The following is a 14,316-nucleotide window of genomic DNA, read 5'->3' on the forward strand; positions in this document are numbered from 1 at the left end:
CACAAGGTTAGTTACGTTAACTGAATATTCTTAGGCTATAAGATTCCAATGTTTATTTTATCATATTTCCTTATGGTTCTTTGAAAAAAGTATATTTTTTAATTCATGCCATTTGTTGCAGTATTTTGATTTTCTGGTTAGGATTTTATTTATTATTTTCTTACATCTTTTGTTTTAATAGCACAGTAAAAATTGAGCTCGCAAGAGAAAAAGCTTTATTTTCTATTTTATCTGTTTTATTTAAATGTTTTTGAGAACAAAGCCAAACCAAAACTTAATGAAGAAAGCTGGAAATGATTATTGAGTTCAGTGTTCCCAACGAATACTCTGAATGGATGAAAAAAAAAAACGAAAACAGATTGCCTGGCAGCGTGTTTCATTTATGAAAAGGTCAGAAAATTAAATTTGATATTGTCAAATTTAATCCCTTTTGTTTATGAAACAGTGAGAATGAATTTCTTAATGGGTGGCTCAGTTTGGGGAAATTGTGGGTAGCCTGCAAGGGCCTCAACTCAATCCTATATTTCCGTTTTAATATTTCTAATGTTTGCCTTGTTTTCTTCACTGTCTGGTCTGCCTCTGTCTTGCCTGTATGGATGCATTTACACCGAAATGTCCCCAACAAAGGATGTTTTAATTCACCACTATTCCAGTGAAACACGAGTCTCCCATCTTCCTGCTACCGGTCTGGAGTTTTTGTTCACCAAAGCACACACCAACTTCATACTGACGGACAGATCACTGCCCTTTTGCCGCCTTGTCTGACCGTGTTTTGTGGCTTTGGTTCACTTCACCTCACTCTTCCCCATTCTTGTCATTAAATCAGGCTGTTCTGCAACCATGGCAGCCATTCACTCTATGGCTTTATTCATGGTGTATTTTACCCCTTCACCAAAGGCCGTTCTCGTTTCCAACATTATATTTGCAGTGTTCGTCTATCTATCAATATCTGCGGAGTATTTTTTTTAACGAGTATCCTATTTTCTAAAGCACAGCATGTAAAGGGTAGCTCGGTTAGCAGGATGCTAGCATGTAGCGCTTAGTGAGACACGCCTCAGACGAGTTGAGCAAAGACCCCGTCTGTGTACTTTATACGTGAGCAACGGATTTAAATAAAATTAAGGTTTCAAAAGACAAACTTGAAGATAAAAAAATATATATACTCACCGGAGAGCCGCCAGGGTTTGCCGCTGCCATCTTGGCGCTCCTAAATTCAAAACTGCTTCTGCAGACAGGCATGGGAGGCGTGGAAATTGTCTTTGAGTTAGTCAAACGTTTTCCTTAGTTCGAGTAGATGATAAAAAAAAATAAATGGGATTTTAAGTAGGACTAGGCGTTCTGTAATGATCTCTATTGAGGAGAAAAACTTAATCACTCACCTCTAAACAGCTCTCTTTTAGGAGACAAACTGCTGGCTAACGGTGTCATGTGATCAAACAGCGTAATTTAATTGGCCGAGAGCCACTCGACTCGATCTGGTGCTGATTGCTCTGGCTTGGGTCATTAAAGTTCATCACTTTTGCAGTTGAATTTTTGCAGGTGAATTTTTTGCAGGTGAATTTTTGCAGGTGAATTTTTTTCAGGTGAATTTTTGCAGGTGAATATTTTTGCAGGGAAATTTGGAGGATAAAAATTCAGTGTCATAAATTCAATGTCTAAAAATACTTGAATTCTGATGATACTATATTTCTTCCATAAAAATGCCTGTAAATCAAATTGAGTTCAGTGACAATTACTGTTTGTTTGAATCAATTTATTAATAACATAAAACCTTTAAACCAATGCAACACATATAACAATGTAACAAATATATTCAAATAAATACATTTCTCAATACATAACTCATTTGGGAACTAGTCTTTCTAGAAGTGAAAACAGTCTGTCCATCCTCTCCCTGCTCTCCTCTCCTCAGCCTCTCTTTGCTGCCTCATGTCCTCTCTGATGAGGTCTAGCAGCTCATCATCTCTTTTCCTCTTTCTCCCTGTCGTAAGTGGCTGACTCGCTTCGTCATCGCTGTCGTTTTGGTCACCCACTGCTGTGCTTGGCTCTGGATTGTCCTCAGGGAGAGAGGACATTAGGACAGGAGGCTTAATGGAAGGCATCTGTCCTATCACCTCATGCATGAGGTGGCAAACCAGGGCCAAGTAGCATCAGTGGGCTTCCCACTGACCCCCTCTCCTGAGCCTGGATACTTGCAATCCTAAAGGCAGAGGAAATCAAAAATGACAGCAAGCAAATAACAACACTACAACAACTCTTAGTAATTGCACATTTATTAACTTGTGTTCATAAGAATTATCTTCTTGATAACACACATACATACTTTGTATTCTTTAAACTTATCTCATGTCTTCTGGCCTGCAAGGGGGTGACTTTCCCCTGCAGACCCATCTTCCCCAGAATTGTCCTGATCACACACAACAAATAAGAGAAGAAAGGAAACCATGGCAACTATGTTAATCACTAAACCCAAAAGTTTTCAACACCAGAGGAATACCGTCTGGACATCACAGGTTCTGTACAGCAGCGGTCTGTGAGTCGTTTGGTACCAGGCCACGAGAGTGGAGGCTCCGCGGTGAAATTTATGGTTTTCAGGGTTTTTAATTGTTAACTCGATTTCCCTGGGTCTTTTCCCTTGTTGTAGTTGTGCGTCTTATTTTGAAAGAAATATTTACACGTTACCATAGCGACAAGAGAGCATTAAGCGGCAGAGAGGAGGATGTTACTCTCAATTTGGCACATTTTCAGGAGGACGCTGCTAATAAAGTTACACAATTACACAGTACATTCACGATGCCACAGTTTTTGTCTTGGTCGGATCATTTTATGTGGTTGTATTTATCCGCGATACCTTAAAGGCCGCTCCGTGTCTGACATAAACTGATCTGTGGCGCAAAAAGGTTGGGGACCGCTGCTGTACAGCATGGTGGTTAATAGAACTGTACTCATATGAATATGATGTGTATGTGACAGGTGAGACCTGGAGACTTGGGACCGCCCCTGGTGGGCGGAGCTGGTCTTCGCTCCTTTCATAAGCGCAGGTGTGGGCAATTGGGTATTCCTTTGCAAACCTGAAGCTGCGAGTGCTTGGTCCGAGTTGGGCAAGTTGGTGTTTCTTAACTATGAAAGTCTGATACGCGTCCTCCCCTAAACTTCTGTTAGAAGGGTAGGTTACACAAAAATGTACCACTTGAGCTCTGGCTGTTGGCAGAGGTTTACAGTTATTTGCACCCTTGTAGGTGGGAAACATTGCTCCCGTGAGAACGGTATAGTGGACTTCATTGCCACTGACCCACATTTATTAGGGTGTGACACGAACTTGTGGACAGGTAACAAAACCAATTCAGTGGAGGAATATTCCTGTGTTTTATTGTCCAGCTAGTGATCTCCTGCCTTTTATTCACAGAGTACCGAGCTGCTGCTTTGCCAGGTGGATTTCTGGCTGCGGGCAAAGGACCCGACACATCAGTGTGTTTTAATTTGTTTTAAACTGGTGTAAGCCGACAGACTGCTGCGGCTGTCGATGGTTTTGTTTTTTTGTTTTACTTTTTCTGTATCAGTAGGCACCACAGATTGATTCGCAGGCGGTGAAGGCGCTGCAGGGAAAACAAATCCTTTTTTTTTTGTCTCCCCGCTCTTGCATGCACAGCGGGGGGCCCGAGTGAAGACGGCACCGAAGATTTGCCTTTTTTTCTATAGTGTTTTACCCATTTGGGGTCATGTGTGAGTTGCCGTCCATTTTTAACCTGTGTGCTATGTCGATTTGTTTTTAAACTGTTCCCTGCAGCGCTTGTCCTGCCTCACGGGCAATCGTACAGTTTTATCGTTTTTTTTAATAAGGTAACGTTTTTAATTGTTTTTAGGTGCTGCTGTTACACTGTTTCTTTTATTTTGTATTAAAAATTAAACTCTTTTAAACTGACTGTGCGCCTACGGCTCTGTCCTATTTTAAATAGGTACCTACCACGGGTCACATGTACATTGATTTATTCTTGTACCTCCATGCCCCAGCAGCCCAAATTCTTCACCCCAGTGAAGAGGTGATCAGCCGCAGTGTTCACAGTGTGGAAAAAAGTAGTGGCTTATTACCCGAAAACTACTATAATTTTGGCGACATTTTCCCCTCTTTTCAGGCCTCATACTTTGACTAACTCTTCCTTGGGATTTCATCAAAATGACGTGATCTCTGGTGCATGGAACCTAAAGACCTTTGTGGTGCTAAATTGCAAAGCTTTTTATGTTTAGGGAAACGGGGTGGTCATGGCAGCACGTGGAGTTTCAATCACTCACCAAAGAGCAGTAATCTGCTGTCACTCAAAAACACAATGTCCAATCTCTCCCAAACGTCGCAGACATGAGTCAAGAGTCAAGCTCAGAAATGTTTAAAAAAAGCAATTTCACAAAGCAGGAACTCCAGCAACACTTGAGGGAAGATGAACAACTTTAATAATAGGTCTATTATTAAAGTTGTTCATCTTCCCTCAAGTGTTGCTGGAGTTCCTGCTTTGTGAATTCTTTTATCCTCTCCATGCACCTTGGAAGCAGGTGAAGTTGTGCCAGAAAATTCTTTTTGCTGCTAAAAAAGCGATTTGTCAGTAATGGTTAGAGCGCCACCTAGTGGGACGACTATAATCAGCATTGAATGAGATGAAATTTTTGCTCGTGGTTCTACGCATGAATTCCATCAATGTGCAGTGTCCGAAAGTCTCCTTATATTTCAATTGCATCGCTATAAGTGCAGTGTTAATTTGTCGATAAGTTCCACTTTGTTCTTACTGTTTGCTGCGGTGATGACGTCACATGCTTTTACGACGCTCCTGCCGTATCACGAGTCCGAGGAGCACTAGCCATGTTTTTCTCCATGAGTGTGGGGGAATAGCGATCTCCAGCCGTGTGCGTTCCTGTGCAAATGTGAGTCAAAATCCCTCCAGTTCTACGAGTCTATTTCCACTTATAGCACGGGTTATACTTTGACATTGATTACAGGGGGTTTATGCTAGGAGATTTATCGAGATTGGTAGAGGCATGTGACTTACCACCGTAGCATTTGTTGCGGGTTGGATCTGTGTACCGTGGTTGTGTTATTTAGCCACTAGAGGGCACTGAAGACCATGTAATTGCGACCTTTCCTAATTTGGGGGCATTAGGTCCTTTCTGTTGTCTGAGATATGTAGGTATTCTTGTTTCCTGCCTGTTCAAATGGGATTGTGGGAATTTCTTATGTCAGAGCATTCAGCTGATTATTTGTGTTACAGTTCATTATATTGGCATGATGTTGGGAAGTGACGAGTGTTATATTTATATGTGAAAATTGTTTCTCCTTGTTTCTTGTTATTCAGAACCACACGTCTGTCCACCCCTCCCACATTCGTTAAGTATGCCTACTGCTGTACTGTTGAGCTGCTATTAACTTCCATTAAAGTATATCCGGACATCACTCTCTGTGCCCCACTCTCTGACCGGAGTTTAAGTCCTGAGGGAGCTATCATCCCAGCATCCCAGAGATAACTCTCTAAGAAGTGGTCCTTCGAGCCGGATAGATAGCTACTCTGAGGACGACATGGAGTTTAAGCACCAGGATATCCCTGACCTATCCGTGCGACGGAAAACTCAGCGAGAGAGACATCTCCCGGCTTACTTTGATGATTATGAAGTTGAATATCAACCCAAATCAGGTACATCCACCGATAAACTAACAGCAGGTGCAGAGGCAGGGATGGCTATAGATCAGCGCTCTGCCAGGCAGCGCTCGACCTCTTCACGATCACATGCCTCAGGTTCTCAATGCAGTAAACCTAGATCCCAGGCTAGTGGTCACTCACCTTCGGGAGGCTCTATCATCGCAGGGCTAACTGATTTGCAGACAGCGATGTTGGAAGAGAAGATGAAGGGCATGGAGCTAGCAGAATTGCAGCGGCAGATGATGGAAGAGAGTCTAGCTGAGGAACAGTGTTTAATATTGGATGCTCAGGCCCGGGAAGCCCTCAGTAAGAAGGAAGAACTATACATGCAGCAAGAAAGGCAAAGACGTCAATTAGACGAAGAGGCACGTACTGCTCACAACACCAGAGAATCTATTACCAGACGTCTATCAATGCAGCGTCGACTCAAAGAGAAGGAGATGGAGCTAAAGAAAGCTTCCCTCATTGCTGCTTTTCTTCGTGATCAAGAAGATGGGCTGCCAGCACCTAGACCTTTAAATAACTGTGAGTATGACTCGGGCCTGCAGGCTTGCAGCAGTGGTGTAAACTCCCAAGTGAATCTGTCAGAGCAGCCAGCACATAACGGACAGCAACGTAATATGACCAGCTATGCGAATGCTTTCCCACCTTCCATCTTGCCAGTGGATGCATCAGTACCAGATTCGCAGCCCTTACATCCCACCAGCTCCTCGGCTGACCTGGAGCCAGTATCTGAACCTCTCCATGAGTGTCCAACGCAACATATCAGTCCTGCTGTGGACACTCCCTCAGCTGGTCATCAGTATGGTCAGCAGCCAGGCGGAAATCACCCCCCTATTACCTACTCGACTCAGACTCTCCGACCTGCAGCAGAGGACAGCTCTAATATTCCTAACCGACAATCACAGCCTCCTGGAAAGGTGAAACATCAGGGATGGCTTCCTCCAGTGCCATACTCAACACCCAGTCAGTTTCTACCGCTTCCTGATTTACCATCCCGCCTGCGGGATAAAGTCGGACCAGCTGGCTGTGGGCCCACGGCGCCGTCTTTACAGTCCGAGATACCGTTGCCACCTACTGCCAGCAATGGCAACAACTTGATGGAACTGCTAATTGCCAGCTCGTATGGGATCCCCAAGCCAGCACTACCTTCTTTCGCCAGTGGTAAGGAAAGTGATTTCGCGCTTCTTAAGATGGCTCTGGACAGTCTGCTTGGCAGCCATACTCATCTCACAGAGCAGTTCAAATATCAAATCCTTCTGGAGCAGTTAAAACTACCAAGTGCTCACAAACTAGCACAAGCATATATGCATGATCCCCTGCCATATACTACAGCACTCCAGGCTCTCCAAGACAAATATGGTCAACCTCGTCAGCTCGTACAGAGTGAGCTTGGATCTATCCTGAACTCTCCCCAAATCCGGGTGGGGGACCCAGAAGCCTTTGACAATTTTGCTCTGGATGTGCAAGCTTTAGTAGGTATGCTTCGATCACTGGAAGGTGAAAACGGTGTAGGGTAATTTCCAATAAACCAAGTTCAAAAAAGAAGAGTCTATGGCTGACGCGTGTTCCTGGTTTCCAAAAGAAATGCTTCCAGTTGCATTATGATTTGAAGACTGTTTATTTATTACAAACGGAAGATGTAACAATGAACTCCTTCCTAAAAAGCATGAAAGTTCCAAAAAATAGCAGTTATCCAGAACTAGCTGTGCACACGGTCAGAAAACCGTGAGACTCCTAACCTCTCTGTCCATGCTCCTCCCCTTCCCTCTCACACAGGGTTTCATGCTACTATTGCACTTACATACTTAAAGTGAGAGGTACCCCCTTTTAGGTTCCAATCCCAAAACAGTGACTTAAAATTACTTTATGTAAACACATATATTTTCACATTTATTAATCCTGAAAAGATGACTTGTGTAATGAATCTATGAATTATAAAACAAACATGAACTCAATCATAAATAAAAAATATAAAGCAGACGTTTGGCGCTTACAAACGGCTACGAACTGCGATGTGGCTCTCATGTCGATAAGTTACTGAGTAAGCTCCCAGCAAGCTACAGAGATGGGTTTGTTGAGTACAGCCTCAGTCGTGGGATACTGAGAACTGGAACTGACAAGACATATACCCTGCCAGATTTTTCGGCCTGGCTACAAGTGAAGTCGCAGGTCAAGCGCATATCTAGTAGGGCAGCCGACATGTTTCAGGACCAGACCAAACAAGGTCAGAAAGGCAGGAAAAGCCAAAGATATCCTTCCACTGTGTATTACAACACAGACAACAGGAAGGGGGATGGAGCTCATCTGGAACCAGGTCATCGGACACCTCTCATTAAAGGGAAGATTAAGCCAAAACCTTACTGTCCATACTGTGACACCCGTGAGCACTACCTTAATCTTTGCCCCAAATTTAAGACACTGTCCACCACCCAAATTGCAGAGTGGATCAAAGATAAAGGTTGTTGGCGTTGTGGACGGAATCATGCACCTGATGTGTGCACCCTGAAGGCACCCTGTAAAGTGTGCAAACAGCAACATCTTACAGTGCTGCATGAGGTTTGCCAACAGGAGCCTAGGAAAGTCCTGATGGTTGGCACTGCCCCAGATACGTCCACCATCTACATTGATCACCCAAACCGTCCTCATAAGGTCCTGCTAAAGGTTGTGAAGGTGTATCTGTACAATGCTGGGTATTCATTGGAGACCTTTGCTGTACTAGATGACGGTTCTGAACGATCCATCATCCTACCACCAGCCGTGCAGCACCTCAATCTAGGGAAGGAAGCCGAGACACTTCCATTAAGAACTGTTCGTCAGGATGTGATTCACCTGCAAGGGGCCTCGGTCTCCTTTGAGATTTCCCCTGCCCATGATCCTAAGGTGAGATACCACATCCATCATGCCTTCACTGCTGACAAACTGGGCCTCTCCGAGCACAGTTATCCGGTTAAGGCACTCATGCAAAAATATGCACACCTGCAGAGACTCCCACTTTCCCCTGTCGACAGGGTGCAGCCTTTAGTCCTTATTGGCTCAGACTTCCCTCATCTGCTTGTCCCAATGAAGCCTGTACGGTCTGGCCCTCCTGGGGGTCCATTGGCAGTCTGTACCCGCCTTGGATGGGCTCTGCAGGGTCCAGCTAACTTAACCCAGTTCGCTGTGGAAGAGCAACAGTGTCTCTTTACTGGGTCCCCAAACAATGATCTCCTTCAACATGTAGAACGATTGTGGAAGACAGATGTACTCCCATACACAAATGTGAAGACCGCGACACGTTCTAAGGAAGATCAGAAAGCACTTGAAGCTCTTGAGCAGCGCACAACCAGAGTGCAGGTGGAGGGAGTGACAAGATATGCAACGCCCCTCCTCCGTCGCAAAGACAGTCCTCGCCTCTGGGCACCCAGACTGGCCTTGCTACCACAGCTACGGAGTACTGAACGTCGGATAGCGAGAGACCCAGGGCAGGCTGAAACCTATTGTCAGGAAGTGCATAAACTGGAGGTGGTAGGCTATGTTGAGAAACTATCACCTGAGAAGGTGGATTGTTCGGGCGAGTCATGGTATCTACCCCACCATGTAGTTCACCACAACAACAAGGCTAGACTTGTATTGGTATGAGCAGTTGAATACAACGGGCTCAGCCTCAACAGCCAGTTGCTTCCAGGTCCAATTCTGGGACCTTCACTGCTTGGGGTCCTCCTCCGCTTCAGGGAGCATACTGTGGCCATAAGTGGTGACATCAAGGCAATGTTCCACCAAATTCGGTTGCTGCCTGAGGACAAACCTCTGCTCCGCTTCCTATAGAGGTCTATGAGGAAGGATGAGGAGCCAAGTGTGTACGAGTGGCAGGTTCTGCCTTTTGGTACAACGTGCAGTCCTTGTTGTGCCACCTATGCCCTCCAAAGACATGTCAGGGACAACAGCCAGGGTAATGAAGATATCTTGGACACGGTGGAGAGGGCCTTCTACGTCGATAACTGTTTGCATAGTCTCCAATCTGCAGAGGAGGCTAAGACACTCATAGATCGGATGCGAGAGTTACTCGCCAAAGGGGGATTCGAGATTAGGCAATGAGCCAGTAATGTTCCATCGGTGGTGGAGCACCTACCAATGGAAGCCAAAGCAGCCAGCACAGAGCTTTGGCTCTCCCAGCACAGCCAAGACCCAGAAGAACCAGCTCTGGGCCTTCGTTGGAACTGTCTCACTGACCGCCTTGGATACAGGCATCGACCTGTGGAGTACTCTCTGCCCACACTGAGAAATGTTTACCGGGTGATGGCATCACAATATGATCCTCTGGGCTTCCTCATACCCTTCTCAACTCGATCAAAGGTTCTAATTCAGGATCTTTGGAAGGCAGGAGTTGGATGGGATGAACAAATCCATCCTACGGCCTTACTAGACAGATGGACACAGTGGGAGAAGGAACTAGTGAACTTGCCACAGGTGGAACTGCCAAGATGCTATGTCCCACCAAGAGCCGACGTCGGGAGACCGGATAGAGGGGCTCACATATTTTGTGATGCCTCCGAAAGAGCCTATGGAGCAGTAGCCTATCTGCGAACACAGGACTCCCAAGGCGACGTCCACGTGGCATTCATGATGGCGAGGTCAAGAGTAAGCCCCCGGAAACAGATTTCTATGCCACGTTTGGAGTTATGTGCAGCTCTTGCCGGAGCCCAACTGGCTAGAGTACTGGAGACCGAGCTGGCATTTCAACCCAGTGACATTACCCTATGGAGCGACTCAACAACCGTTTTGACCTGGATCCAATCTGATTCATGCCGCTATAAGGTCTTTGTTGGTACCAGGATTGCCGAAATACAAGATCTTACTGAGGTGTCAAGTTGGAGATATGTCAACACCAAGGACAATCCGGCTGATGACCTCACGCGAGGGAAAAACCTTCTCGAGCTGAGTCAACCAAACCGTTGGACTCAGGGCCCACCTTTCCTTTTAACGAACCCTGATACCTGGCCAACTCTCCATGAAGGTGAAGGTCAAGAAGACGATGGGGAGCTGAGAGGAACAGCATTCTGTGGAACCACCACCACATGCAGTCCACAGCAAACGGTGCCAATTTCCAATTTTGGCAAATGGAGTGAAGCGGTTAAGGCTACCCATCGGATCCTTCATGGGGCGGCTGCTGATCACGAAAACCATGTCATGACTGCTACAGATGTATCAGCTGCTGAGCTGCATCTCCTGAAACAAGCTCAAAATGATAGCTTCCCCAAGGAATTACAGACCCTGGTTGCTGGTAAGGCAATTCTTAAGCAGAGTCGCCTGCTAACACTTGCTCCAGAGTATGATCCGGCTATTGGACTGATAAGCGTTGGGGGAAGACTCAGAAGAGCAGAAGGTCTGGACTTGGATGCCATGCACCCCATAGTCCTTGATCCGCAGCATCCGGTGACTAAACTACTGATCAGGCAATATGATGAGCAGCTGTTGCACCCTGGGCCAGAACGAGTGTTCGGGGAGATGAGGAGGAAATATTGGATTCTCCGAGGAAGGGAGGCAATCAAGCGGCACCAGCACAGCTGTGGTGAGTGTCGAAGGTGGCGAGCCAGTCCTGATATTCCTCGGATGGCAGATCTACCCCCCGCGAGGCTGCGCCTATACAAACCACCCTTTTGGTCCACTGGGGTCGACTGCTTTGGCCCTTACAACATCAAAGTGGGACGACGCACTGAAAAGCGCTGGGGTATCATATTCAAATGCATGACTACGAGCTGTGTGCATCTTGACCTGTTGGACAGCATAGATACCGATGCCTTTCTCATGGCTCTGCGTCGGTTTATTGCACGCCGGGGCAAGCCATATGAGATCCTATCTGACTGTGGTACCAACTTCAGGGGAGGAGAGACCGAACTGCGGTCTAGTTTCTCAGCTCTTGAAGCCCCCATTAAAGAGCAGCTGGCGGAGCAGAGGATTGAGTTCCGGTTTAATCCACCAGGTTCCCCCCATTTTGGAGGTACTTGGGAACGGGAGATAAGATCTGTGAAGACAGCTCTTCAAGTGGTGTTGGGAGGCCATACGGTGACAGAGGCAGTTTTGCAAACTGTGCTGATCGAAGTGGAAGGGATCATTAATGCAAAGCCTCTTGGGTATGTCTCTTCGGATGTAGCGGATCCGGATCCAGTCACACCCAACTTATTGCTAATGGGGCGACGAGATGCATCACTCCCCCAGGTGATTTATGCTTCGAGTGAGATGCTGGGAAGACGGCGATGGCGCCATAGTCAGATTCTGGCGGACCATTTTTGGTCCAACTTCCTGCGTCACCATCTGCCGGATCTTCAGAGGAGACAAAGATGGCAGGGGGAAACTGACAACTTGACCATGGGACAAGTGGTTATGGTGGTTGACTCACAACTACCGCGAGCGCAGTGGCCCATCGGAAAGGTGGTCAAGGCCTGTCCAGGGCCAGACGGTCGGGTGAGAGCGGCTGAGGTGACAATCAAGGGACAGACATATCTTCGACCACTTGCCAGATTAGTCAGACTCTCAGCCTGGGAGGATGATGAGGACTGTCAACCCAATGGTGCTTAGACTTTCGGTTGAGGAGCAAATTTATTACTTAAATTTGGGGGCGGCTGTGTCCGAAAGTCTCCTTATATTTCAATTGCAAGTTCCACTTTGTTCTTACTGTTTGCTGCGGTGATGACGTCACATGCTTTTACGACGCTCCTGCCGTATCACGAGTCCGAGGAGCACTAGCCATGTTTTTCTCCATGAGTGTGGGGGAATAGCGATCTCCAGCCGTGTGCGTTCCTGTGCAAATGTGAGTCAAAATCCCTCCAGTTCTACGAGTCTATTTCCACTTATAGCACGGGTTGTACTTTGACATTGATAACAGGGGGTTTATGCTAGGAGATTTATCGAGATTGGTAGAGGCATGTGACTTACCACCGTAGCATTTGTTGCGGGTTGGATCTGTGTACCGTGGTTGTGTTATTTAGCCACTAGAGGGCACTGAAGACCATGTAATTGCGACCTTTCCTAATTTGGGGGCATTAGGTCCTTTCTGTTGTCTGAGATATGTAGGTATTCTTGTTTCCTGCCTGTTCAAATGGGATTGTGGGACTTTATGTCAGAGCATTCAGCTGATTATTTGTGTTACAGTTCATTATATTGGCATGATGTTGGGAAGTGACGAGTGTTATATTTATATGTGAAAATTGTTTCTCCTTGTTTCTTGTTATTCAGAACCACACGTCTGTCCACCCCTCCCACATTCGTTAAGTATGCCTACTGCTGTACTGTTGAGCTGCTATTTTTTTAAAAATAATAAACTGTAACGTATCTCGCTTATACTTACCCTCTTGTCCCGTTTATTCTGGGCTCGTTCCTGTAAGAGCTTTGGGGCTGAAAGTTTGCACGGGTAGTACAGAGGCCCTTAGTGGTTACTCGATGGCTTTTACTCGCTACATTTATCTTATGTGAACAGTAAGATATTATTTTCCTTGCATTACTATCTTTCCTGTTATCGAAATACATTGCCCATTGCTTTTTAAAATAATTAATGAAGTCTTGTTTTTCAAGTAATGATGTTTGAAATCTCCAGCTTCTAATTAGTGGTGTGACTCTTTTTTTTTGTGTTAGAGAGACAGACGCAGGTGCATAACCACTGATTGTGATGATTGTGATTGGGCTTGTTTTACAGCCACAAGACTTGGCCACCTTGCAGTCATTAAGTTGACTAAGAACTCGTCTGTATACCAAAGTATTCTCGAGTCAATTGAGAAGCCAATTGTCTGACAGCTGAAGCTTGGCTGAAACTGGATCATGCAACAGGACAATAAATGTAAGAACAGCAGCAAATCTCCAACAGAATAAATGAAAAAGAAAAGACTCAAAGTGTTACAATGACACAGTCAAAGTCCAGATCTCAGCCAGATAAAAATATTGTAGTGGCACTTTAAGAAGGCTGTGCAAAAACAAATGCCCACAAACCTCAATGCACTGAAGCAACATTGTAAAGATGAGTAGGCCAAAATTCCTCCACAGCAGTGCAAGAAACCGATGAAGTCATACTAAATAGATAAAGTGATTACTTCAAGTTATTGCTGCTAAATGTGGTTTTACAAATACTGAATCATGGGTTTGTATATGCAGCAGTGCAACACACACTATGCAACTATGAAACAAAAGCTATGAAATAAACAGGAATGCTATATTATGCCCCAAGTATTAATTCATTCTCAGTCTTACAGGAGTTACTTAAATGTTATACATGCAATGTGTCATGTGGAGTCATGTGCTGTATGTCCATGTCCTTTATGTTTTTTCTAAGACAATACATCACATACAACAAAAACAGAGTTTGAATGATAAAAAAAACCCTTTGGTATGACCACCTTTATTCTTTGGCATATTAGGGAAGCTTTCTAGTCAATTCTTTAAGTAGTCTTCAGGATTAGCTCTCCAGGTCTCTTTAATAACATTAAAAATATTTTGTGTGTTGTTTTTCTCTCTATTGTCCATCACAGTTTTGTTGCAAGATACCGTCCCCCTCTAATATTTGTGTAATTTAGTATATAGCAGTCTTTTCTCCTTGTTTTCCTATCTTAAGAATGACTTCTTTATAGCTTCCTTCCACTGAGAATATTTCTAATGAGGCTTTGGA

At 45.2% G+C, this 14,316-nt stretch overlaps 1 long non-coding RNA gene across 1 annotated transcript; it reads left to right on the forward strand.

Moving 5' to 3' along the window:
* The first annotated feature begins 2,972 nt into the window (after positions 1-2,972).
* LOC146682945 (uncharacterized) lies at positions 2,973-3,923 on the forward strand. Its single transcript, XR_014917635.1, has 2 exons — positions 2,973-3,329; positions 3,407-3,923. It is a non-coding gene; the product is annotated as an uncharacterized LOC146682945 (long non-coding RNA).
* The last annotated feature ends 10,393 nt before the right edge of the window (positions 3,924-14,316 follow it).

The sequence above is a fragment of the Copadichromis virginalis genome, linkage group LG22 (genome assembly GCF_057382275.1).
Source record: "Copadichromis virginalis isolate Kocher_CV1m ecotype Utaka linkage group LG22, C_Virginalis_male_GT1.1, whole genome shotgun sequence".
NCBI lineage: Eukaryota > Metazoa > Chordata > Actinopteri > Cichliformes > Cichlidae > Copadichromis > Copadichromis virginalis.